This window comes from Adiantum capillus-veneris, chromosome 10 (assembly GCF_014529385.1).
Source record: "Adiantum capillus-veneris isolate H3 chromosome 10, ASM1452938v2, whole genome shotgun sequence".
In the NCBI taxonomy this organism is placed as follows: Eukaryota; Viridiplantae; Streptophyta; class Polypodiopsida; order Polypodiales; family Pteridaceae; genus Adiantum; species Adiantum capillus-veneris.
Window position 1 is genome coordinate 46,396,316 of NC_140940.1, and position 26,877 is coordinate 46,423,192.

Below are 26,877 nucleotides of genomic sequence, written 5' to 3' on the forward strand. Positions count from 1 at the left end.
GATGCTAATGGCACACATCTTTATCACTATATGGATATAAGCTCATAATTCATGCAACGGTGCATTGTGATGTATCCATGCTAGTGTAATCGTGAACGGCATGTATACCAACGGCTCACAAGGTTGAGACTGTCCTTGAAGACAAGGGCTTATTATTCTATTTTTTGCTATGCATGCACGGCATACTAGTCCGCTGGACATATGACATTCCATCATTGTATACGCTTTGGCTATAACACCAAATATTCTGTCAAGGACAAGGTAAGTAACTGTTATCTTAACATATTTTTTATGTTATTCACAGGTTAAGTGTCGTATTTAAAGTAACCTTGATACAGTCACGATCACATACAAGGTTAGTGGGTCAATATGTGACTTATGGTACCTCTTACTACGAGGGCGTGGTCCAAGTACATAGTTGTACGCTTATAGGATATGCTCAAACACAGACATGGTCTGCATGGGATCATATGCAAGGGGCGTACAATACATTCGCATAAGGATTTTCCTTAGCCCAGCATTCTCTCTCTGTCTCTCTGTCTCTCTCTCTCTCTCTCTCTCTCTCTCTTCCCACATCCATGCAAAAAAGGTGAAACTAGACATGATTTTATTGAAATCTATCTATGATAATATGGTAACAGGAAGGGCTACAAACGAGCCAAAAAGAAGGGCTAAGAGCCCTCTATTACCACCTATTTGGGCATGGCTAAGAGCCATCTGCTTGTAAATGGACAAGCAAGAGTCTTGCCATTAGTGATTTTTTGGACATTATATTCACACTACACACTTTATGTGTGTCAATTAAGTTGCATTTTTGAACGTCTTAAACTAATCAGGGCTTATCGCTACCAAGGTGTATGGATGAAGCCAACATTTTGACTGAGTATAGTTTTGGGGTGATACCTAGTCGTGATTACTAAATCACTTAGTAAGGGTTGATGGTCAATTCTTGGAACCTTCACATGTGCATTTTCAAAGAAAGAAGTCCATAGACTGCCAAGGGGTAGTGGAAATTTTTCAAATTCCAAAGCAATGTCATGCCCCGAGAAAACCCACGGGGGGTCACGGACATAGGCCAAGGGTCGTCGGCTGCTAGTTCAGCAGTTTTCTTGCAAAGTTTAACCAAGGGGTTTGACGATGTTGATTTTAACCAAGGGGTCTAGATTGCAAAGACACAACCAAGGTTACATGTGCAATATTACTTGCATTTCACTAATTTTCGATAAGTGTTCCTAGACTTTTGCAGGCGAGAAATTTAGGCAGGTGCCTCTTCATTGCGGATTAGTGAACATTCGTTCAACCTTCAAGTACGCATTTGATTTGGTTTTGTTTCTTTTTTGTTTTCTTTTTCCATGTCGGATGCACAAACTATGTTATCATCCATTTTTGCTCTTAAGATAAATGACAAGGTCATGTACGCGCCACGCCGTTTGGGCTGTACTGTCCAAAATAAGTTTTTGCATTATGTAGTTATAGACCCACTTGTAGGGTTTGTTTGGCACATATTGTCACATGGGATGCAAAATGGTCTAGGAACTCAAGGATTTTGGTTTAGCCAGTGTGGAGCAAGGCTAATGAGGGTCCCTCTCACTCCTTTCATAGAGTGTTTGCAATTACCTCCACGCACAAGTACATCTTGTACTTGAAGGATGTTCTTTTTTTAGACATCCTTACATGAGACATATTCCACATGTGGAGAATATGAGTCTCTGGGATTGATACTCACACCCACTATTTCAAGTATGTGTCACGACAAAGTCCCTAGGTGATGGTCAAGTCTGTTCTGTACACCATTTTTAGCACGACATATCAGGAGCAATTTCAGTGACCAAAAATTGTCAAATAATTAGAATGACTTGTTACGGTACAAGTGCAGGAAAACAACATTACAGATGGTTTTTTTGGCATATATCAAGACTATGAGTTGTTAATGAAAAGGTTTCATTGTTTGTACCTAGAAGTGATTAATGTTTCACCTTCTACTATGGTTCAAACATTTCAGCACTGCTTGCAACTACTTGCAGTAGAAAGTATTTAGTTTCTTTTCAAAATTATTTACATTGTTCTTTAGTGTGTGCTAGGAGCATCACATTCACCATACGTCTTGGCAACAGGATGCTCATGGATATATAGGTTTGGATCTTTTTTTGCTAAATGCATGCACACTAGGTGTTATGGGTCCTAGTGTTTCGCAAAGCCTGATTTTGAGCGGCATGCATATTCATCATAGTAGTTGCTTATGAATAATTTTTCACTCCATGTACAGTATCTCTATGAGATTACTTTTGGGTCTACCAATCACCAATAGAGGTCATGGCTCGGTTTGGGTGTTTGTGGATCTTTCAAGTTAACCACGATGGTTATTCAGGACATTGTTGATTCCTCAATCATGTTGTACAATATTGTGATCCCCATTTACCAATCCTCTAGGATGACTGTCTGTAAACCGTGGGAAAAAACACATCTCAATAGTGTCAAAATCCAAAGAGGATAGGCAGATTACAAGTTACAAGTGTACTCTTGTGCTAAAGCATATGCAAAGCGTGTACGTTAGCGCCAAGTGATCCAATTAGAAAGAATGTATCACTCTAGTTCGTGTTGCTTACAATAAGGTAAAGCATGTTTGTGACTCAGTTTAGTCCCTTCATGTTTAAGTCTGGTTCTCAACCTTGAGCACTAGTTATGGTGGGGTTGTTTACTGATGAAATTTAAGAACAAGTCACAGACTTAAACTTGGGTGATGAGTTGTGTCAGCAAGTTCCTTTCATGGAAAGTGGTACTCTTTTGGGTACATCTTGTGGTGATAACTTGTTTAGCATGCTCATGTGCGTTTTATATGGAGTCTACACACTATAATTAGATAGGAACCGCTAACACAAGATGGTGGCAAATGGACAACAATGTGGAAAATCAAGATGGTATTCTTGGTTTCATTGACCCTCCTACTGAACCGTGTTCTGATCAAGCAAACAATTGGATCCATGAAGGATGCCATTGTGGAAAACATTAGTGTATCATCACTCTTGTTTTCGAGGACAAAAATGATTCTCCAAGGGGGGAGTAATGTCATGCCAAGGGTAGGACCGGGCAAGGCCAAGGCTAGGACGGACATGCATTAAGGGGGTTCCTATATTTAGTAGGCCAAGGGCCTATATAGGACATGGTTGTTGGGAGGAGAATCACACGTTCCTGTCCCTTATGCCTTTCAACTAGCCCCAACGCCCCCATCGAGGATTCCCTTCACCGTTAATCCTTTGGTAGTGATTGGTAGGGTCACATTGGATTCATCACCTTCAAAGTACTATTCCAACTTGTTAATTGGTATTTCAACAACAGAGTTCTCATCCAAGTTGGGTTGTGGATCTAAGTTTTCCTCCTCTACTAGTACTTCATTAAACCTATCTACCGGTGCAAATTGTGGTAACCTGGCCTTCATTTCTCCATCAAGGAAATCTTAAAGAGCTAGGAATAGCTTTTGGGGTCCCCATATAGTTTAGACATGATGGTGGTTCGAAATTTTGAAGCCATGAAATCCATTAATTTAGCAATATTTAACAGAATTTTTTTCCCTTCAGTCCCTTGACATGGGAAAGATGGGATCCCCATTTCTTCAATAGGGTCAAGTAATCCCTTTGTAAACATTCTCTCCAACAAGAAGGGAGTACGCCCACTTCCCAATGACTTAAAGTCACTTTCTTCGTGGATAACACTAGGTATGGCTAGTGGTCTATGGTCTTTGTGAGGTTGATTCTATGTAGGAAACATTGTGTCTGTAATTTGGATCTTCTTAGATGTTGGTTCTAGCTCCCTTTGTGTCTCATCTACCAAACTCCTTAATTGCTTGACTCGCTTGATCTCCTCTATAGGGTTTGGATAACTTTCGAGCTTCTTCCTATGTTCCATGGGTTGTGTCCATTGTTGCTCATCATGATCCTCCTTGTTCTTTTCTTTTCTAATGGTCATTTTAGTCTCCATGGTCTCACCTGAATCAGAATCATTTTCAATTCCCTTCATATACACAAGGTTGTCGTCATTCCTTAAGTCTTTGAACTGGGGTTTGACTTCGTTACATTTTGTGATCTCTTTCTTCATGTTTTCTTCTTCTTCTTGGATTGGGCAATGAGGTCATGTCTCTTTCTTCAAGAATATAGTTTTGGTTTTGGAGCATCAATCATGTGAGTACATTTATTGGTACCAATAGCAGTTTTTTGGATCTCCGTAATTACCATAGTGAGTTACCTCACCCTACCAAAATCACCTAAACACTGTGGCTATTCTTACCTTTTCATTGTACATAGGCGTGTGTGAGTTAGGAGACTTTTCTCATATCTTCTTAAAACCCTCAGCTAGCTACTCACTGGGCTAGTTGAGCCAAAAAATAAAATAAAATCAAAAAATAAAATATATTATGGCCCATTTGTGTGTGTATATTTCATTGTACATAGGGCCTAAATATACAGAATTTTCATAATTATTTTGGTATTTATTTAAATATATCTACCTAGGTGTGCGGTATTTTCCTATGTATGCTCTATACATTGACTCGCCATTACCATAATCTTTCTTACCTATGTATTCTATAAAAAATCATTTCATGCAAGCTTGTCTTATTTTTGGGCGAGAATCCACTCCAAGGAAAAACCTCAAAAATACCTTTCACCATCAGTCATTGCCTTTCACTAAATTCCTATTTCCTAGAGGTATTTTTTCTTATCTCTTGTCTATAAATATACTTCAATAAAAACAAATGAGGGTGCCCTCATTTGCTTCCTTATATTTTCATATATCTCTTTTTTTCATTTTATATTTATATATAGCTGACACTATTGTAGAGTCCATAAGTTGTTTATATATACTAGCCTATTTTTTCCCATCATATCCATGTATTATATTTATGCATAATCCAAAACCTTGCATATTTTCAAACCCCCAAGAATCAATTAGGTCATGCTCTCATGCAAGGAGGGGCTCACCTTTGGAGCCATATGAAAATTCAACAAATGGGGGCCACTGAAGACTTCTTTGTGAATAAAACCAGGTATTTTGGTGGGATTTGTTATATCCATCTCCACTCCCAATTTGGAGCGGTGGTCAAAAGAGAAAATGTGTACCAAGAGCTAAATAAGCACCTCAAATATTTTGGTGATTTTTGGAGAAACCACCGGTGAGCTAGAATTTTTTGAGTGGACCCCAGTATGCCCACTTTTCTCACCAGTATTCCATAGTCTTCTCTCACCTCTTTCCACACTTCTACACACACACACACACACACACACACACACACACACACACACACACACACACACACACACACACACACACACACACACACACACACACACACACACATGTACACATACACTCATTCCTCTCAATCCCTCACTCAAATCTGCACTTTTCATGGTTTCTCTCACCTTCTTCAACATTAACCTCCCCTCTTACTTCCATAGCTCTCATATGAGCTCTCCATGTACATACACCATCTCTATGCCTCTCTCTATTACTTCCAAAGTACAATTCCATCTTACCCCTTATCTATATACATAAAATTCAGCATGTAAACCATGATTCACCTCTGCAAATTAAGAGATCTCATCAACCGAATTGTCATTTTTATCACGATAATCAACCTTGGCGGCAGTGGCGTAAAGAAGAGAAGACGAAGAAGAAGATTGATAGTCATTTTGAGAACCTACACAAGTAAGTCAAAAACTTCTTCAAGCTTCACCATCACAAGGATTTCCTCACTTCATTCAACCATCCACCCTATTCTACCCATTGTAAATATATCATTAACCTTCTAGTGATTACTAACATTAACCACTACCATACTAACACAAAATAGCCATTGACCTAACCATAAAAGACACCTCACCTCAAGACATGCGCATAGCAACCCTCTCTCTCTCTCGCTCTCTCTCTCTCTCTCTCTCCTTACTTAAGACTTTACTTTTGCCTTATCTACCATCAATAATGCTCTCTTTTGAGCCCACATCCATGACTCAAGCAGACAAAGAAGGCCCGCAATGTTTTGATATTCAAAAAAATCATAATCTTGATTTGTTAGCTTGTAAATTAGGATTTCCAATAATCTTAATGAGGGGTCTCCAACCTATAAATAGTCCCTCTCCTTCTTGTAAAACACCCTCCAATATCTCACGTAGCACCCCAACACTCTATGCGTGAGGAGAGACTTAGGCGTAGCAACCATTTTGTGAGCTTCACTTTTGGTGTAAGAGAAGTTTTCAAGCTACACATTGCAAGTGAGAGGGCGTGAGTTCAAAAATCTCAAAACCACTATTGTATATGTTCCTCAATCATCAATGAATTGAGGTTTGGTGAATCAAAAGCGTGATTTGACGTTCAAATCTTCGTCTTTCCACTTGTGCAATACGGTCTGGTGAATTCAAGGTGACTTGTGTATTTTGAGTTTTTATCGTTTGATCCTTGTTTTAAAAAGTGTTTCAGTGTGTTTCCATTGCCAATTTTGTGTCCATTGTAAGAGGGTATTGTGGTGAGAGGTCTCCCACACCCTAAGACAGTGTGTGTGTGTGTATTGGCAATGTTTAGTATTCACTAATCATTGAGCTAGTTTTGTACAAGCTCTATGATAGCATCAATAACAAACTATCCCATTTGCAAGTCACAAATAAGATATTATGCAAGATCCATTCCTCTCTCTCTTTTCCCTTTTCTCTAGCTCTCTCTGGTCCAATTTATGTGTGTGATGGTGTGAGGTTGATTGTGTGTGTTTTGTGGCGTATCTTCTTGTTGTTGTGTTGTGCTTGTGGTTGCCCCAGCCCGAATTGAGTAGCACGGGAGCCCTAAGGGGTGTTTAGAGGTCGCCTCTTTTGTTGCCCGCCCCGGACCGCCTCAATTTTGGTGCCCCCACTAAGGAGGGCTTGTGTATGTTTTGTGTAGGCTCAACCTTTAGCATAATCAAGTAGCTTGCATGAATCACGAGAATTTGTATGATCCTTTTATTCCTATTGAAAGGCAAAAGGTGCACATAATTGTTAGTACTAAGTTGCAATTTCAACGAGTAATTCGTATAATTTTGGGCCCTCTTAGGCTGGCTGAGATAAACTCTTCAGTAAATCCTTTTATTTTGCCTCTCATTAGGTACGACCTTAGTTTGGACGTCTATATTTTTGTTTTGTTTTAAGAATTAGGTCATGCATAGACCATGGATAATGGCCCAGGAATAGAGTTTTTCCCCTTCCATTTCACTCTACACATTAGAATAGACATTGCAATTAGTAAAAAAATCCATTTTTAACAACATATGGTGTTCATGTTTGGTGCCCAAAGAGTAGGAGAAATTCTCCCGTCACCAAACCCTGTCATCCTACCTCTTATTGATTATTATAGGCCATTTGATGTGAATATTTTTATTTTGTTGTAGAATAGATTGCAATTTAGAAAATATTATTGTGTAAATCTTTTAAAGAAAGAAAAAACAAAAACGTGTTCTCACTTTGAAATTGATTCAATGGAGGCCCAACGCCAAATTTTCGGATATTCTCTTTTCTTTGGAGAGCCTGGAGAGGATGCATAATCATTTTTAGCAAATTTCAAGATGTCTTGCTGTATCAAGAGGATAGTAACTGATCAAGAACGTGTAGAAATGTTTGAGGTGTTCCTTAGGAAATATGGTAGCACTTGGTTTGACTCTTTGCCTGAGGAAGTTAAAGGGAATTACACGGAAGTTGTGAATCATTTCAAGAGATACTTCTTTGATCCCCAAAACACTCAAAAGCTATGGCAAGACATTGTTTCTCACAAACAAAAAGACTTAGATGACTACTACATGTATAAACAAGAGTTTCTACATCTTTGGGCTGTATGGGTGAGAAATGTTGCTAACCCTGGTAATGGTGCAGAGTTCCTAAAAAAGGAGAGGTTCATAGCCTGTCTCTTTTCCACACTCAAGATAAAAGTTGAGGCGGGTGCACCTGCTACCTTTGATGCAGGTGAAACTAGGGCTATTGAGAAGTATAGAAAACTCAAGTGCCTAAGGGGAGAGGTTCAAATAGAGGGTCCTAGACCTAAGGGAAAATTTCAAGCATCAACATCTAGAGAGATTCCTGAGGTAGCAACGAAGGTAATTGCAACTTGTCAATCCACATTGCACAAGTTGTAGGTCCAAAGGGACAAGTAAAGAAGTCTAAAGAGCGAGATCCACGACCTAGGAGAGTCTTGCAATGTTGGAATTGCATAGAGTCTGGACATGGGATGTATAATTTTCCTTGGCCCCGTGGGGAGCCAGGGAGACCTAACTTGAATTACCCAATGGTGCATGCAGGTGAAGGAACTAGTCAAAAACCACGGCTTCTACAATGGCCAAATGGAGCAAGACCACCTCCGCGAGGAGTGGAAGGAGTTCCACCTTTGCCAAATCCAAATGTGCATGTGGTAGAGGTGACAAATTCCAATGAGGTGGACATGGAAGCAAATGGCATTAAGCGTGGCCGTGGAAAAGGTAAGGAGAAAGAAGGAGTCATGTCACAAAGTGATCATGGATGAGAAAAGAAGGCAAAGGAGACCAAGGAAACCAAGAGGACTCGACGTCGTATAAACCTCCAAGACTTCCCTCTTGGACATGGTATGGCTCCATACAACTTGTTGGAAGACATGAGAGGTAAGGGTCCTGATATCTCATGGCCTCAATTTCTTGCATTATGTCCACAAGCTAGGAGGGATTTAACAAGGGTAGTTAGCACTAGGAGAAAGGTAAAAGAGAGTGTGCCTGTTGTAAAAATTGCACAAGCTGAAATGAATGAGGATATTACACCTGTGATATATTGTTACATCAAAGGGAGACTGGTTAGGAAAGGTTTAGTGGATGGGGGTGCACAAATTTGCATCATGACAGAGGGACTCATGCAAAGACTAGGCATGCACATCCATGAGACACCTGAAATCAAAGTCAAGATGGCAAACAATAGCAAGGCTAGGTGTGTAGATATTTATAAAAATGTTTTTGTGGATGCCTTTGGCATTAAGAAGGTGGTGGATTTTTATGTTATGTTGACCAAGGGAAGTGGCTATCCATTTATCCTTGGAAGACCGTGGCTAATGAAAATGCGAGCTTTGCAAAATTGGGAGAGTGGGAAGTTAATTTGTAGGAATGAAAATCATAAGAAGGTTGTCTTTGACATGAAGGAGCAACGCCAAGAGGAGCTCCTGGAAGAATCATCTCAAAGTGAGATGAAAAAAGATTGAATCGATAACACTTCAGAAGAAGAAAGTAGTGGCAGCATTAGTGAAGAGGAGTCTTCCATCGAAGTCATGGGGGTAAGGTTAAAGCGAGCCAACCAAGAGACCTCTTGTTAAGGTTTGGAGGAGGTAGGTTCCCAAGAGAACCAATATGTGGAAGATGAAGGAATGTTAGAAGGTATGTTGTCTACAACACTTAAAAATGATAAAAGAGAGGAGTTCAAAGGTGTGTTAAGAAAATTTCCTAATCTTTTTTCTAAAGACTACACGCGACGTGGGTGGAGTAGATGATATTCAACACAAGATCGAGCTAAAGCCAAAGGCCAAACCTAAAGCTCAAAAGCTACGAATGCTAGGAGTCATCAAGGAGCAGGCTTTACTTAAGGAGGTAAGAAAGCTTCTAGCAGCAGGTTTTATTTATCTAGTGGAGAATTCGGAGTGGATCTCTCCCGTTGTTGTCACTCCCAAGAAAAATGGAAATTGGAGGGTGTGTGTGGATTACCATCCACTAAATGAGGCAACAAAAAGAGATCACTTTCCCCTCCCATTTCAGGATGAGATACTAAATGAAGTAGCTGGTCACGAGAAGTACACAGTGTGTGATGGCTACTCTAGTTACTTTCAAATAGGGATTGCATTGGAGGATCAATTGAAAACAACCTTCATCACTCCTTGGGGTTGTTATGCTTTCATAGTCATGCCATTTGGCCTGATGAATGCTCCTGCAACTTTCCAACGTTTCATGAATATGGTGTTTCAAGCATTCTTTGGAAATTCAATTAGGGTGTTCATTGATGACTTCTGCATTTATAGTTCAAAATCATTACATCTACAAAGGGTAGAAGAAGCTCTATGACATGGGAGGTCAACTCAACCCCGACAAGTGCCACATAGGTGAGGATGAAGTAATCTTGCTTGGTCACAAAGTTTCTTACAAAGGCATCGAGGTGGATTCTTCAATGTCAAAGGCTCTTATTGAGTTACTGTCACCGAAGAGTCTTAAGGAGGTCATCTCATTCAATCAAAAGGTGAAGTATATGTCACACTTCATTCACTTAGCCTCTGAGTTACTTCACCCTTTGCAAAAGTTGACACAACAAGTTGAGCTTGTTTGGTCTGATGGGCTTGAATAATATTTTTGTAACATCAAAGTCATTCTGTCAGAGCTACCAATACTCATGTCTCCTTTTGGGAGTACACATTCTTTGTTAGCTCTAGTGTTGGGAAAGAAACAATTGGTGTTGTTTTGCTACAACAAGATCCCCATAATACCAGGATGACACCCATCTACTTTGCTAGTAGGGTCATGAATGCTTTAGAGAGAGGCTACACGGAGGCAGAACTCATGATGCTTTCTCTCATGTTTGCGGTGAGAAAGTTTAGATCCTACTTGCTACCAAAACCTTTTGTAATTCTCACTGTAGAAAATTTGTTCCCTTGGGTGTCATCTCAAATGAATCTTAGTACTAGGATCTCTAAGTGGATTATGGAGTTGCAAGAGTTCCAATACTCTTTCAAGGTAGAAGATAGTGTGCGTGCACAACTGGCAAGGATTCTCACTTATAGGGTACATGAGAAGGAGATTAAGGTGCCTGAAGTAAAAACCCTACCATTTCCACCACCTAAAAGTATTCCTAATGCTTTTACCTTATTCTTTGATGGATCTTTTCGACGAGTCACAGGAAAAGCAGGGGGAGGGATAGTGTTGTTCAACTCAAGTGGAGAGGTGGTCATGAAAGAGAAGGTCAATCTACCAATTTCAACTAGCAACAATGAAGCACAATACGACACACTACTTCATGGTTTGAAGATGTGCATTGTCCAAGGTATACAATGCCGCATGGTAAAGGGGTATGCACTTCTCATTGTGAAACAGATTTTAGGCATTTGGGCATGCAAGAATGAAAGCCTCAGGACAAAGGTTCATGCCATTCATAGGTTGTTTAATCAGTTTGAAGAAGTGCGACTATATCATATTCCTAGGAAACAAAATGAAGATGCCGATTTACTTGCACAAGAAGCAGTTACATGTGTTGAGAAAGAAGTGCAGGTCATCATGGTGGCAGCATTTGTCAACCAAACGAGATACCAGGGATTGGAGTCATTGGCTACATTTTGGAGGGTGAGTTTCCACAAGACTTCACAAAAGCTCAAAAGAGGAGACTCGTGAAGAAGGCAAGTTTCTATCTCTTCCTAGAAGGCTCCCTCTATCAAAGAGGGAAGGATCAAGTGTGCAGAAGAATACCAACTATCGAGGAAATTCCAGCCATTCTAAAAGGTTTGCATGAAGAGGCATCTAGCAGTTATTTTGCCCAAGAATTAACCGTGAAGAGGATTTTGCTTGCGGGATATGTTTGGCCAAGCTTGCATGTGGATGTCCAACATTGGTGTAAAAGTTGTCACAACTGTCAGATAAATGGAAATAAAATGCTGGTGCATGGTCCGAGGCAAATAGTACTTGCAAATGGACCCTTTGAAAAGTGGGGCATTGATGCTATGGGTCCTCTGCCTAGAACAAAGAATGGTAAACTCTACATTCTAGTGGTTGTAGACTACATGACTAGGTGGGTAGAGGCTCAAAGTGTGCCAAGGGTAAATGGGGAAACAGTGAGCAGGTTTGTCTACACTAATCTTTGTTGTAGATTTGGCACACCTCTAGAAATTTTTTGTGATAATGGCCCGGGATTCAAGAAGGGTTTACTCACAGAAGTTTGTGAAGAGCTTCATATTCTACATCGTCATAGCACACTCTACTACCCACAGTCAAATGGTTTGGTGGAGAAGGCTAATGGTGTCATTGCAGGCATCATTAGAAAGATGGTGCAAAACAAAACAAAGTTATGGGATGACTTCTTGGATGGTGACTTGTGGGCATATCGAACCACATATAGGGAGGCAACAGAGTTCACTCCATTTCACTTGGTGTATGGTCAAGAGGCTTTGCAGCCTATCAAGCTCAACATCCCAACAATACGACTTCATGGCAGAGGTGCACAAGATGATCAAGAGGTATGGATGGATCGACTTCTTACACTAGTGGAGCTTGAGTGAAAAAGAGAAGCAGCTTACGAGTGCTACAAAAGAAAAGCTACACAAGCAAAGGAGAAGCTTGACAAGAAACTCAAGGAAAAAGGCATCAAGGAAGGAGAGATTCTGCTAAGGTATGACAATCGCCTTGACAATCATTTTGATTCCAAGTTTGAAACTAGATGGCAAGGGGCATACATAGTCAAGAAGGCTTTCAATTCAAGATACTATCAGCTTATGGACTTGAATGGTAAAGAGCACTCCAGGAAGGTAAACAGGTATCACCTGAAGCCCTATTTAAGTCGCATTCTACCAAAGGATCTACCGAACAACTGTCAAAGAGGAACTTTCTCATGTACCTTTTGTTACAGCTCTTTGGAGCTGTAGCTTTGTGCTTACTATAATGTATATGTTTTGTGTAGCGATTGGGATTAGTTGTGAGTACAAATCCTCTTGATTCATAATAAAATAACCACATTCACATCAAAAGAGAAGTCATAGTCAATAATAGGTAGTATGATGGGATCTGGTGAGAGAAGTACTTCGTTGAGCCTTTCAGGACCAAATAGAAACACTATGCGTTGCTAAAAGTGAATCTTTCGACTAATCCAAATGTTGACCCTAATAGATTTCACTGAACGGAATTGAAAGAAATTACCTCTATGTGGATTATGGTTATTCATCAATGATATACTTAGTATGTTCAAAGATAAAGGTGTGAAAGAAGTGAAAGGAGAAGAAGAAGAGAGTTTCTCTCCCAAGCCCTATTGTTGCCCTTAGGCAATAAGGATACTACGGGGAGAGAAGTACCTGTAGCAAGGAGATTCTAGAGTTTGTGGAAGAGAATGAGAACCTTAAGAGAGAGAGATGCTTGTGGAAGATGAAGAAATGGTTACTAACCTTGTGCACATAATTGTTTCCCGCAAGAAGGTTGTACCCATTACATTGACAAGGTTGCTGCTTGATTACCTTCCAATGAAACAATTAGGACACAACAAGAGAGATCAAAGGAGTAGTAAAGATAGAATTAGAGATAGATCTAAGTGTGGTGGTGGTATTAAAGATAGATAATGAGAGATAGAGATAGAGTTAGAGACAAGTAGTGGACTAGATATGCAAATGAAAGTAAAACTAGCAACATATATCTTACATGAGAGCAATGGCCACCACCTTAATGGAGAGAGATGATGAGGCAAGACTTCAGCCTTTCTTCAAGAGAAAGTGTGGCACTAAGATGAGTGTGTCACTATGGAATTGAGCTATTCCCACTCACTCATAACTTGCCCCCAATGAAGAGAAGGTTGCCCTTTTTATAGGTGAGGGAGCCATGTTTTACATAATCACTTGATTAGGCTAAAGAGTTAGCCCAAATCAAATGTTCTTTGGATATTTCTTAAAATGAAAAATATTAGGACTCAAAATATCATGAAATTCAGCATTTTTGGTCATTGAGGCTCCATGTGGGTGCATGATGTATGTGGGCCCCACCTAGGCATCTTCTGTGTGGCTCCAACAGGGGGTCCCAACTTGTGTGTCTTGTCCTTCAAGGCATCTTTGAGGTGTCACATTCACATGCTTGTGTCTTTTATCCTCCAAATATCTTATTTTATGGAAAAAGACCTAGATTATCTCTTTTCACTTGATTCACCTGTTTACCATCTCTTCTTGCAGTGTAGTTGTGAGAGGGTTTTTCACTGGTTTCCCTGTAACTTTTGACTTGTAACTCGGATTGACATGCTTCCAAAGGAAAAATTGGCCTACTAAAAGATCTTGACTTGGTTTTTTCCTTTTCTCCATGCCCTTAGGTCGGAATTTTCAAATTGGGATGGTCCAAGAATCTTTGGATCTTCCTTTTCATAAAGTCTTCTAGTAGGCCCTTCTCTCTTGTATGTATCCAAGAAGGTATGCATTTATATTATTAAATAAATGTGAAAAGAAGAAAATAATTTATATATGGTAGGGTATAGCTGAGATATTAGAAGAAATATACAAATGCTTTTCCCCCAGACAAAAAGAGGCACAATCATTGATACTTCTCTTGCAGTACTTTCTAATAGTAATGTATATTTATATTACTTCAAAGGTAATACTAAGGTATGGTAGAAAGATTTTATTTATGCATATGAGTATTATATGAAGTATACTTATGCGTCAAAAAGTCACAAGATAAATCGTTTAATGCCCGTTCTCACTATATACGTGCCACAGCACGACATCCACCCCCTCTAAACCTGCACATCCTCCGGTATATGCCACATTGTCTCTTTGTAAGATCAGACCTCTTGTACATCTTCCTTGATTTCTTCTTCACTGGATGATTCCAGAGCTTCATGTTCACTTTGATCTTCACTTGTGTTTTGCTCTTTTTCCTCATCAACATCTTCTAGATCATTGTCTCCTCTTCTCTTAAACATTTTGATCCTTTTTCTTGCAATGGAAATCTTTACTTCTGTACCATCTAGTTCAGACAAACTGTAAGTAGCATTTTCATGCACATGATTTACAACATACGGTCCAAACCATCTTTTTGAGAACTTACGCATGACTGTGTGATGGTTATCAAGGCTACTATCATATACTAAAACCCAGTCACCTTTGTCAATTTCTTTGCTCTTGAGTTGATGTCGCTTATCAAAGTAGTCCTTGTTTTTCAACCTTGCATTTTTGAGTCGTTCTTTTGCAGCTTCAATGTCTCTAGGTCTTCTCTCTAGTTGCCTTATACGCAGTGCAAGGAGATCTTCCCTGCTAAGCCCCTCTTGCCAAGGTAGTACATTCCATGTGGGAATTGTATCTTTAATCGGCATCACTGGCTTTTGACCATACATTAGCTCCGCAGGCATGTAGCCAATTATTGAGCTATGTGTTGTATGATCAGCCCATAAAGCATATGGTAACAGTTTTGGCCACTCACCAACTCTTCCTTCACAAGCCTTGGCCAAAGCTTTGATGATAGGAGGATGCCCTCTTTCACTCTTTCCATTGCCTTCAGGGTTGTAAGCTGTAGTAAGAGAAAGCTTGATTCCTAATCTAGAAAAGAACTCCCTTGCTTCTTCGGCATCCAGTTCACCTCTATCCACAGTGATTTTTCCCACACAACCATAACGACAAATCACCTCTTCAAGAAGGAATTTGCACACAGCTTCTGTGTTTTTAGCTCTTAATGCTCTTCCTTCAACCTGATTAGTTAGGTCTTCTCGTGCAAGAACCAAGTATCTCATCTGCCAGAGTCCTAAAGGAATTGTGACTAGATCCACAACCCATTTATAGTGCATGGCTAGTGGATATGTAGGGTGCAATCCATCACGATGTCGGACATTTGATTTGACAAGTTACACATGACTCTACAAATTGAGATACATCTTTATACATACCCTTCCACCAATATTTTTCTTTCAACTTGGAGAAGGTTGCCCACACAGCCCTGTGTCCAGCCCATAGACTCTCATGAAACTCTTGCATGAGCTTTACTTGAGTCTCTTTTTTACATATAACCCGTTGTGGTGTAGCACCCTTTTGTTTAAGATGCTTCCACAAGTAACCATCCCTCAAAAAGTACCCATATGCTTTCCTGCGTATCCTCTTGAATTCTTGTTCAAACCAATCATCCTGTTTTGTTAGAGTACTCAAGTAGCTTCCAATAAGAAGCCAATCACCTTCATAAAGCTCTTTCAAGAATGATTCAAGTAGATTAGTCATGCAGACATTGTTACCTTTGACATGAGAGATAGAATAGAACTTTGTGCCTACATCATCTCCCTCGTTAATCATTTGTGACTCATCTTCATACCTTGCCCTTGATAGCATATCTGCCACTGTATTTTCTTTACCTGCAATGTGCTTAAACTCAGGATTTAAGGACTTAATGTAGGCAATCCATCCCAACATAGCAATGTTTGGCGTTGAGAAGCTTGTAATCATCCCAAGAAGTGGTAGACAATCTGTTTCTACAACCACACATGCACCAATTAGGCACTCTTTCCCACTTTTCAAGGCTATAACCATACCCCATAACTCTCTCTTTATCTGTGGATAGTTTCTTTGGCAAACACTTAGTACCTTTGCTCTAAATCTTACCACATACCTGTGTCCTTCTTTGTCATCTTGCCCTATTGCCCATCCAATCCCTGTAGAACTGGTGTCTACTGTCACCATTACTGGCCTTTGACACTCGTAGTCTACCTTTCTCATAGTTGTTGATGACTGGAGCAACTCCTTTAGCTTTTTCATGGATTTTACATGTGCTTCTGTCCATTTAAACTTCTGATTCTTTCTAAGCAGCTGATAAAGAGGATCAGCTACATGTGCATAATGTGGAATCCAAATAACATAGAAGACACATGCTCCCAGAAACCTTCTAACCTCAGTGATGCTAGTGCACGTTGCTTTCATTCTTTGGATGGCATCTACCTTTGTTGGACAAGGTTTCCTACCATATGGCCCGCACATGTGCCCCACAATGAGCACTTCATTGACACCAAACATAGACTTTTTCCCTGACAATGTAAGATTCACTTCTTCCAACCTATACAAAATTTTATCACAATCATTTATGTGATCTACCACAAACCTGCGACATCCCTTGAGATCCAAAGCTTCATCTTTGTCACTTTCTTTACATCCTTTGATAGGAAAATCATCAATGAAAGGCATTGTGATTTGAGGAATAAAGTCATGTAAGACCTTATTCATCCCATTCATCATATGTGCAACCGAGTTGGTTGCTCCCTGTGGTTCATCTTTGTCACTTTCTTCACATCCTTTGATAGGAAAATCATCAATGAAAGGCATTGTGATTTGAGGAATAAAGTCACGTAAGACCTTATTCATCCCATTCATCATATGTGCAACCGAGTTGGTTGCTCCCTGTGGCAAGGTACACATCCTTACCAAACCCAAAGGTGTCCTCATGGTTGTCAAGTCTCTGCTTTCGATTGCAAGCTGAAATTGATCATACCCTGAGTAGAGATCCCCCATTGAGTAGATTGCCCTCCCTGCAAACGCCTTTGCAAACTCATCCACAATTGGACCTGTACCTACATTTCTAATTGTCACCTTGTTTACTGGTTGCATATCTTGGATGAAGCGTAGAGAAGCATTCTTCTTTGGAACTGTGAACCACCTGTTTGAGTATGGAGCACAAGAATTCTCATTTTGATTTTCTCATTCAGTAGCTCTACTAACTTTGGCAAATGAGCCTTTGGAACTGGAATAGGTCGCAGATTCCAAGGCACATGAGCTATTGTGAAAATTACCATAGGAGCTACAATAGAAGGATCAACACATCCTATCCCATGTGGCTCAAATGCAAAAGCCTTACCATGCTTTGAAAGCATTTCTTTGAAGCACTTTGTCTCCTCCTGTTTTAGAAACTCCTCGCAACCAATCTGCAACTCTTGAAAAGACTCCTTTGTGAAGGTATGCCCGATCTTTTTAGGATTCCTCAAACTTGGTTGTAAAGAAGCCTGCTCAATCTTTTTCCTGTTGTTGGGTGGTAACGGTGAAGCTACTGGTTTCACCGTCTTTACTACACTCTTGTATTTAGTTTCAACATGGACTTCTGGGCCAACTGTTTGGCTTTCTTTAAAGGATTCTATTACTTGATACATTTCCATAGAGTAAACTTCCACAACTTCATTTTCAAGATGCAAACTAGACCTCATTATAGCATCAAGCTCACCCATAGTATCTACAAAAGAAACTTGTTCACACAAAACCAAAACATTTTCCGTAGGCTTTAGCAACCCACTCTTTTTCATGCCTATTTGTACATTATGTACATATTGCCTCTCACATCTCTTCAAATCTTCAAGTTTTGTAAAACATACTGATCCATTCCTTGTTACTAAGGAGCTCATTGAGAAAGTTTCACCTATTTTTGGATCAGGCGAGACTCTTTTTCTTTCTGTACCACTGCAATCCCGCTTTAAAATGGTACTTGGCCAAAACCCATCATTTCTCTATGATCATGAAACTCTTTGCTTACCTTTGGTAGAGGATGTTCTCTCAGGTTGTCACAATTTCTTTCATGGTTTACAGAAACTGTGAGAAACTGGACAGCTCGTTTACCATCTTTGCTACGTATCCTAGCATATGCTGAACCATCGTCCATTACCTTTGTTTCCATTCGAACTCCCACAATGTAGGGATGTCCAAGGATGAGATGATATGAAGATGTATCCTGTACAAAGAAGTTTTGGTCAATCTTTACATCACCTATTGTCACCTTCACACCTGGACATGCTGCATACAATTCACCGGATGAATTGTTTGCCACTTTCACCATCCAACCATGATTCGTGTCCATCGGCCATTTGCACTTGTTGTAGAGACTCTTTGACATTATGTTTATTTCTGAACCATGGTCAATCAAGGCAACAAATGGCTCTTCAAGATCACCTACCTTGACCAAAGTTTCTGTAGTAGCCCTTGCCCAGTGACTTCGTGAATAGTAGCTCCTAGGAATATCTTCAACTTCTTCATCATCATTTGAGAAATGCACTTGCTTCACTCTCCCACTAGATTGGTAGCATCCTACCACAGCTCCATTATCCTCCTTATTTTGCAGTTGCATTCCTTGTGTCTTCGAGGTTTCCCCTTCAACCTATGGACGAGAAACTTCAGCAAGGGTTTGCCTCTTCCTCTTGATGATGTCAATGATCTCCTCGTGGAATTCATGCTTTGCAATGCCAAGAACTTCTCCCAGAGTAAACTCAATCTTGCTATCCAAGATCCTTTCCTCCAAGACTTTCTTTAAATCTGTAGCAACTTCAATATTAGATTGTAGTTTATAAGTTGGGCCTTTTGTCTTACCTTTGTTGTCTCTTTCTTCTTTCCTATTGTAGACTCCTCCATGAGTACTTCAGTGGAGATGCTCCTTTTGTTGAGGGTGTTTGAGAAGCCATTGAGTCTCTTCTTCCCCCACTTCTAGAAGCTCTTTTTGATGGTCCTTCATCAACATTTTCACGTCTGCGCTTCTCTTCTACAATTGCCTCATTTTGTTGACATTTTGTAATGTAGGCATGCATTGACAATGAGTCCACGAGTGTTACCATTCACCGAGCGAGGTTTTTTGAGCCAGTCAAAAAACAGAGCAAGAATTTCACGAGAGAGAGAGAGAGAGAGAGAGAGAGAGAGAGAGAGAGAGAGAGAGAGAGAGAGAGAGTAACTCAATAACAAAACTAACAATCTAGCTCCAAAGGATGAAAATAACCCAAAAACTAGGACGCATTGAATCGATGCCAAGATAGGTGCGTTTATAATCCATGAGATGAGAGTAGTCCTTGAGCATGTGAGACTCTTAATAATCGTTAGTCACTTACCAGTCTAGAGTAAAATATTTTGGGTGTGTTGATGTTGGTTGAAGAGAGTTCGCTTAAGAGGGCTCCCCCATAAATCTCCTTAATGTTGATTTGGAAGGCCCTCAACCTGCAATAGAGGTGCTCCATACACTCCCAAGCATTTCATTGAGACCCAATCAATTTGCCTTAGATGTTCCCGTAAATCTAGAAAATTGAAGCCAAATGTAATCTCGCATCACCATCATCAGGTCTACCATTGTCTTCTCAGTGCAGATCTCTGCCCTTTTTCGTCTTTGCCCTACCTGCACCATAGCGCATTCCCTTTGGTCCTACATGTGACATGCCTTGCATGTCTCGCATGAGAGAGCAACTTCAACCGCAGGTCAACGGCCATCTCACGATGGCATTGTGACAAACCAAGCACAACTGCCATATTCTATCGACCAAGCATAGACCGGCAGCCCATAAGCCGTAGAGCATCAATGAAATGGAAAGAGAGAGTCGACGTAGACCATGAAAAAAATTTACATCTCTTTGTCTCTCGCCTCACCGTCACAGATGAAATCTCTCTGTCTCTCTCTCCCCTCCACGTGCCACCTTCTAGGGCTTTCCCTTGGGAAAGTTGTGAGCATCTTTATAGATTCTTACTAATGGAAGCACCTCAAGTAGTAGGGGAGGACCAATTTTTTTAAAAGAGGAATCTCACAAGATACTCGAAAGTCCTTTGGTCTTTGCAGTGAGGAATGCGGGTGTGCATCGAACTGCTAAACCGCTGTATCTGAACTAATGGTCAAACCAACAACCCCGTCGCTATTGGCTACTCGCTTTGCTATAATTTTTCCATTAGTTTGTGCGTCTCGGCAGTGTGAATAACCCCAACATGGAAAAGGCATGACGACGATGGCTTGTGTGTGCAGTCTGAATGCACCCTAAGAGAAAAAAATGTGTTTCTCTATCTTTCCCTTTCTATGTGTGCAAAGATATCGGGCCTTAATTTACATCTCTCTCTCATTGTTATCTGGTTGTATGCACCATAGGAATCTCTCTCTCTCTCTCTCTCTCTCTCTCTCTCTCAACGTTGGGGAAAAATCCATTTCACATACATACAAAATTTCCTTTAAAATAAATCCAAATAGGAAAATTTACAAAATGATCGATATCTTTTGCAATAAAACTCTACTTTCTTAAGTTTTCTTATCAGACCTTCTTCCCTTCCCTTTAACCAGTTGTTTTGATTTTTGCATCGGCTCAAGGCTAAGTCTTTTCAGCAACACTACTTGCAGGTTTGCAAACGGCAGAAGAGGCGGGAGCTTGAAAGATCATCTCAATCAATGACAGTGATGATCCAGGCGAGGAGGAGCAGCAGGGCTTGTTGTGCGACCTCAGCTGGAGGTGAATTGTTTTGCATGTCATCTCGATGACGAGAGCAGTGTGCATTCCGTGAGGGGTGCAAGGTCAGCAGCATGCGCTAACACTCTCTCTCTCTCTCTCTCTCTCTCTCTCTCTCTCTCTTTGTGTCCAGGCGCAGAAAGGCGGGAGCTTGAAAGATCATCTCAAAGACAGTGATGATCCAGGCGAGGAGGAGCAGCAGGGCTTGTTGTGCGACCTCAGCTGGAGGTGAATTTTTTTGCATGTCATCTCGATGACGAGAGCAGTGTGCATTCCGTGAGGGGTGCAAGGTCAACAGCATGCGATTACTCTCTCTCTCTCTCTGCGTGTGTCCAGGCGCACAATGTCTTTGCAGTTTGTCGCTCAGAGAGTAGCAATGGGAGGGGGTTAGGAGCACGTGGTGATCAGCTTTCAGCAGCTTTGCCAGGCGCAGCTATAGAGGAAAGCACGGGGCCAGGAGCATGCATGCGCAATGGGATTTGCTGATTAGCGTTGTGAGCAACTGAGCAAATGGTTGTGCTTGTGCATCGAAACAGGTACAAAAAATAGCGCCTTGACATTTCGTCAAGGGGAGGGAATCTCAAGACTGGATCACTAAAAAAGTTTAGTATTTCGCTTCAAAGGCAGGATCTAAAACCCCCTCAAATCAATCCGTGTCGCCGCGGACTGATTTGAGAGGGTTTTGGTTGATTTAATGGAAACGTTTAGTATTTTTGGGATCTAAAAAACCTGCAGAGTCCGAATCAATCCAGGCCAACACCGATTGATTTGAGAGGGTTTTCACCAGATTAATGACAAAGTTTAGTATTTTGCTTCAATATGTGGGATCTGAAAAAATCCCCAAATCAATCCGCGTCGCCGCGGACTGAGTTGAGAGGGTTTTGGATTCTCAAAAAATTATATGTTGAGTTGGAACCAATGAGGAATTCTTGCACTTTCACTCGCCACACAGAGCCGATGGTCATCAACTGCCTATCTAAGTTGGTTGTCAAGTTGCGTCCAACCAAAAAGAGAACGTGTCTCACCCCCCAGCTCACCCAAGCTCCACCTTTAGTAGATTTCGCCAATCATGTTCTTCACCAGCACTCTCGCAGAGCCAATTTATGTACGAAAGATGTGCATTGTGTGACAGGAGTGCACCCAGATGCAAAACTTCGACAAATAGATGCCTGATCCACCACAACTGCTTCATGTGATAGAGGCCTAAGTACTCTTCTAACATTTTTTTTCTAGTGGACCTTGCACATGAGCGAGAGAAATAGAGAGAGGCAACATGCATGAAGAATCAAGCGGAGTCCTAGAGGCGATCAAGGTGCATTATGAAATGCTACCATTTACTCCTAGCAAAGCAAGCAAGAGGTCTTGCAACACTCTTGCTCATTACCATTTACATTAGCACTGATGAGCACATTATAGAATGTTAAGAGTTGTGACGCATGTACATCATGCTTACCTAGTGGGTGTCAGTGCTTTCCCTCCTCCCCCCGGCAGCTATCACCTCCTCCTCCTCCATGCCTACTGGCTGAAGCTAAATGTCTCCAATGATTTGTTGTCAAATGCCCTACATGAATGTTGAAAACGTCCTTCAGGTCCTCAAATGCTTTGCACATGCCATCCCTTGATCCTTCCCCCACTTTCTCTTGGTGCTTCCGTCTTGCCTCCCATAGTTGTTTGTGGGTGCAAGTTTGATACTTTAAGAAGCCGAAAGGCTATTATCATCCATGTGCCTTACAAGCTCCACATAACTTTTAAAATAATTCCATTTGGGAGTTGGAAAGGATGTTATTACAATTGTTACTAGACATATTTTTTAGTCCTCCAAAGAAAGGGCTCTCACTGAAGCAATTGTTGATGAGCATGTTCTCAAGCATTTGGTGTATTGAAGTGGAGATTCCATGTTAGCTTTCATCTCGATGGTTCAAGAATCATGTGGATGTTTTTAGATCCAGAGGAAATGAAAACACTAAGTACAAGTTTGAGTGCCCGTTGAGTGCAAGAGTCTGCTTGAGAATGCATTGAAGGGGTTGTCTTGGGGTGTGATTTAAAATCCACCCAATTGAAGTGTACTAGAGGCTTCACGAAGAGGCAAAAAATTTTCTAGACCACACAACACCATTCCTAGAGAGAGAGAGAGATAGGGAGAGAGAGAAAAGAAGAAGAAGAAGAGAAATTTCTAAGGACAGAGCGAGTCTTCTCCTTGAGAGAGACTCTGTGTGTGTGTGTGTGTGTGTGTGTGTGTGTGTGAGAGAGAGAGAGAGAGAGAGAGAGAGAGAGAGAGAGAGAGAGAGAGAGAGAGAGAGATGAATAAGAAGAAGATAATTTTCTAAGCTCAGAGCAAATCTACTTCTTGTGTGTGTGTGTGTGTGTGTGTGTGTGTGTGTGTGAGAGAGAGAGAGAGAGAGAGAGAGAGAGAGAGAGGACCACCATTTTGCAACAACTTACACTCTAGTTCAATTGAATTTCCCCCATTAATTCCTTGTCCATGTGAGTATCGATGGTTGAAAATCATGCATTTCTAGTTAGTTGTGAGCCAAAACCTTACAATAGTTCCTGCTATGCAATATATGGGTCTCTTTTTTTTGTGAACATTACACCACGCTCAATTTAGTACTCAATTGAAAAACAACGTTCAAAAAATCATAAGGGGTGATAGCCCTTAAAAAATACTTTAAGTTGAGATTTAAAAAAATTATATCATGGCCATTTTTACATTTATTGCCATGTTCTATCACTACCTTGTACACATTAACTTCAACGTGCATTTAAGTAATTTACTAAAATATATAATAGCTGTACACAAAAAGATGCGTTCTACTTTATTGATTTTCTCAATATTAAAACCATGCTATAAGGGAGATATTTGTGAATATGTTTGTGTGTGTGCACGTGCTTGTGTGTGAATGTGTGTGTGTGTGTGTGTGTGTGTGTGTGAGAGAGAGAGAGAGAGAGAGAGAGAGAGAGAGAAGAAGAAGAAGAAGAAGATTATTTCATAGGGAACTATCCCAAGAGACCTCAAAGATCTATCCGGAGAGACGGAGAGACGGAGAGAGAGAGAGAGAGAGAGAGAGAGAGAGAGAGAGAGAGAGAGAGAGAGAGAGAGAGAGAGATTCCTTCATCGTTCTCAAAGGTCAAATACAACCTATAGCACCAAAAGAATCATATCATGAGAGAGTGCAGAAGTGACTCTCAAGCCTTGTGTGTGTGTGTGTGTGTGTGTGTGTGTGTGTGTGTGTGTGAGAGAGAGAGAGAGAGAGAGAGAGAGAGAGAGAGATGGAATCTGCCCACTATAAGAAAAATTGGTTTTTCTTGCATATGTGCAGATGGATTTAGATGTAGATAAATATAATGAGAAAATTCTATAGCGTTTGCTAACTTTATGAAATCTCACATGAAATTAAATATACCAAGAGCTGACAATGTTATGTAGCCTATCCTCTTTGACTGACTAGTTTTGCTCGATCTTTTATTCGCTCGACAAATCTTGCTCGGTCTTTGGAATTCCTATGAGTCCACTGGATCATTCCATCCTGTTTCTAGACATATGCAATCACTTGCTTCATGTAGAATCTCTTTTGTAAGCTTTTCCTTTTTAGCTAATTGCATGACATTTGGCCAAATTTGACCATGATGGTCACTCACCTCCTCATCACAAAAATTTTCAATTTTTACTCCATAAGTAGCTGCCTCAACTGAAGAGGTGGCATGCTTAATTGCCATATCTTCAACTAAGGTTTGCATTCCCCCCTTCCCAAAGTTAGTTCTCAAGGGTAGACCTGTCTCTCTTAAGTGGATTTTACCATCCTTAAAAAAGACAACATCTTTTGACAAAGCATCACCAAAATCATCACAATCCCTTATTACATGGTCTGTACTATCACATCAAATACATCTATTAACAAACCCTTCCTTGGGCTGTTGTCTTTGCCTAAGAAGTGACCCTGATGGTGTGCCTTTTTCTTAAAGCTTTGCAAGTTTCACCTTCAAGTCACGCATTCCCTTCACAATTTCATCTAGCATAGACTCATCAAACTTAGGAGCTATATAAGTAGGCTTTACCATTTTGTCAGAAGTTGAGGTTGAAGGACTTGTAGTGTTTACTACCATCTTGTCCCTTCTTCTTTTTCATTTAGCAAGCAACAAGACAGCACCTTCAAATTCATTCCAGTCGGTCTTTAGTCCTTGCTTAGCATCTTTATCTTCAAGGAGAAGCTCCAAATTTTCTTGAAACTCTTTACCTGCGGATTGTAAGAAAAGATCTGTCTTCTCTGCATCTAGTGTGGCCCTTTCTGTCCTGGTGAGTTGTGCATAGCGCTGCTGAAATTCCCTAAGTAGCTCTGTTATTGATAGTCCTTGCTTTGGCTTGACTACCCATTCTAAGAATGTCCTTTTGGTCACTCTCTCCGAGTCCTCCATGAAATATTCCTCCTTTAAAGCTACTTTGAGTTCTTCCCAATTTCTCCCATGCCCATCTTTAATTGCCTTAACATGCTCCCTAATTTCTGGAGCAACAACTAGCTCAAAGCTTTGAATCATCTCACCTTGCGATGCAGCTCCATCTCTTTCACATACTCACGTAAGTACTTGGTTACATCTTTGCCATTGAACTGATCCATTTTGTTGACGACCGCTTGTATGGCCTTCGTTGCTGAAATCTCCCTTCTTTCAAAAGCATGTTGTTGTTGCATGAACATTGAAAATGCTTGAAACATTTGCATTGTTGCTGGGTCAAAATGCATACCCTGTTGCTCAACACGATCACCCATGGTTACGCACAAACTCTCACCCTGGTAGTTTCGCGTCGGGTTCACAAAAAATATGTCAAGAAGTAGGCGGTCTTGCCAGGAAGGCACCGGGCCTCTTGCTGTGAGAGTTTGTGAGGAAGCTCAAGGGTTATGAGAAGGAGCTAAGATGTAGATAACATAGCTTCTAGAGCTAAAGAAGAAATGTAGCCAAAGAATCCACTCACTTTCCCTTACAAACACATACGTGATGGAGAGAACTCATGAAAGATAGTCAGAACAAAACAAAAATGAAAACATTGAGATTACGATCATATCATATCATGGGTAGGATAAAAGGGTTAATGGATGAGTTAATGATATTTGATATTTTTTGTCCAAATAAGCTACGGATTGCTCTTTGGAACTGTAGCTTTGTGCTTACTATAATGTATATGTTTTGTCTAGCGATTGGGATTAGTTGTGAGTACAAATCCTCTTGATTCATAATAAAATAACCACATTCACATCAAAAGAGAAGTCATAGTCAATAATAGGTAGTATGATGGGATCTGGTGAGAGAAGTACTTCGTTGAGCCTTTCAGGACCAAATAGAAACACTATGCGTTGCTGAAAGTGAATCTTTCGACTAATCCAAATGTTGACCCTAATAGATTTCACTGAACGGAATTGAAAGAAATTACCTCTATGTGGATTATGGTTATTCATCAATGATATACTTAGTATGTTCAAAGATAAAGGTGTGAAAGAAGTGAAAGGAGAAGAAGAAGAGAGTTTCTCTCCCAAGCCCTATTGTTGCCCTTAGGCAATAAGGATACTGCGGGGAGAGAAGTACCTGTAGCAAGGAGATTCTAGAGTTTGTGGAAGAGAATGAGAACCTTAAGAGAGAGAGATGCTTGTGGAAGATGAAGAAATGGTTACTAACCTTGTGCACATAATTGTTTCCCGCAAGAAGGTTGTACCCATTACATTGACAAGGTTGCTGCTTGATTATCTTCCAATGAAACAATTAGGACACAACAAGAGAGATCAAAGGAGTAGTAAAGATAGAATTAGAGATAGATCTAAGTGTGGTGGTGGTATTAAAGATAGATAATGAGAGATAGAGATAGAGTTAGAGACAAGTATTGGACTAGATATGCAAATGAAAGTAAAACTAGCAACATATATCTTACATGAGAGCAATCGCCACCACCTTAATGGAG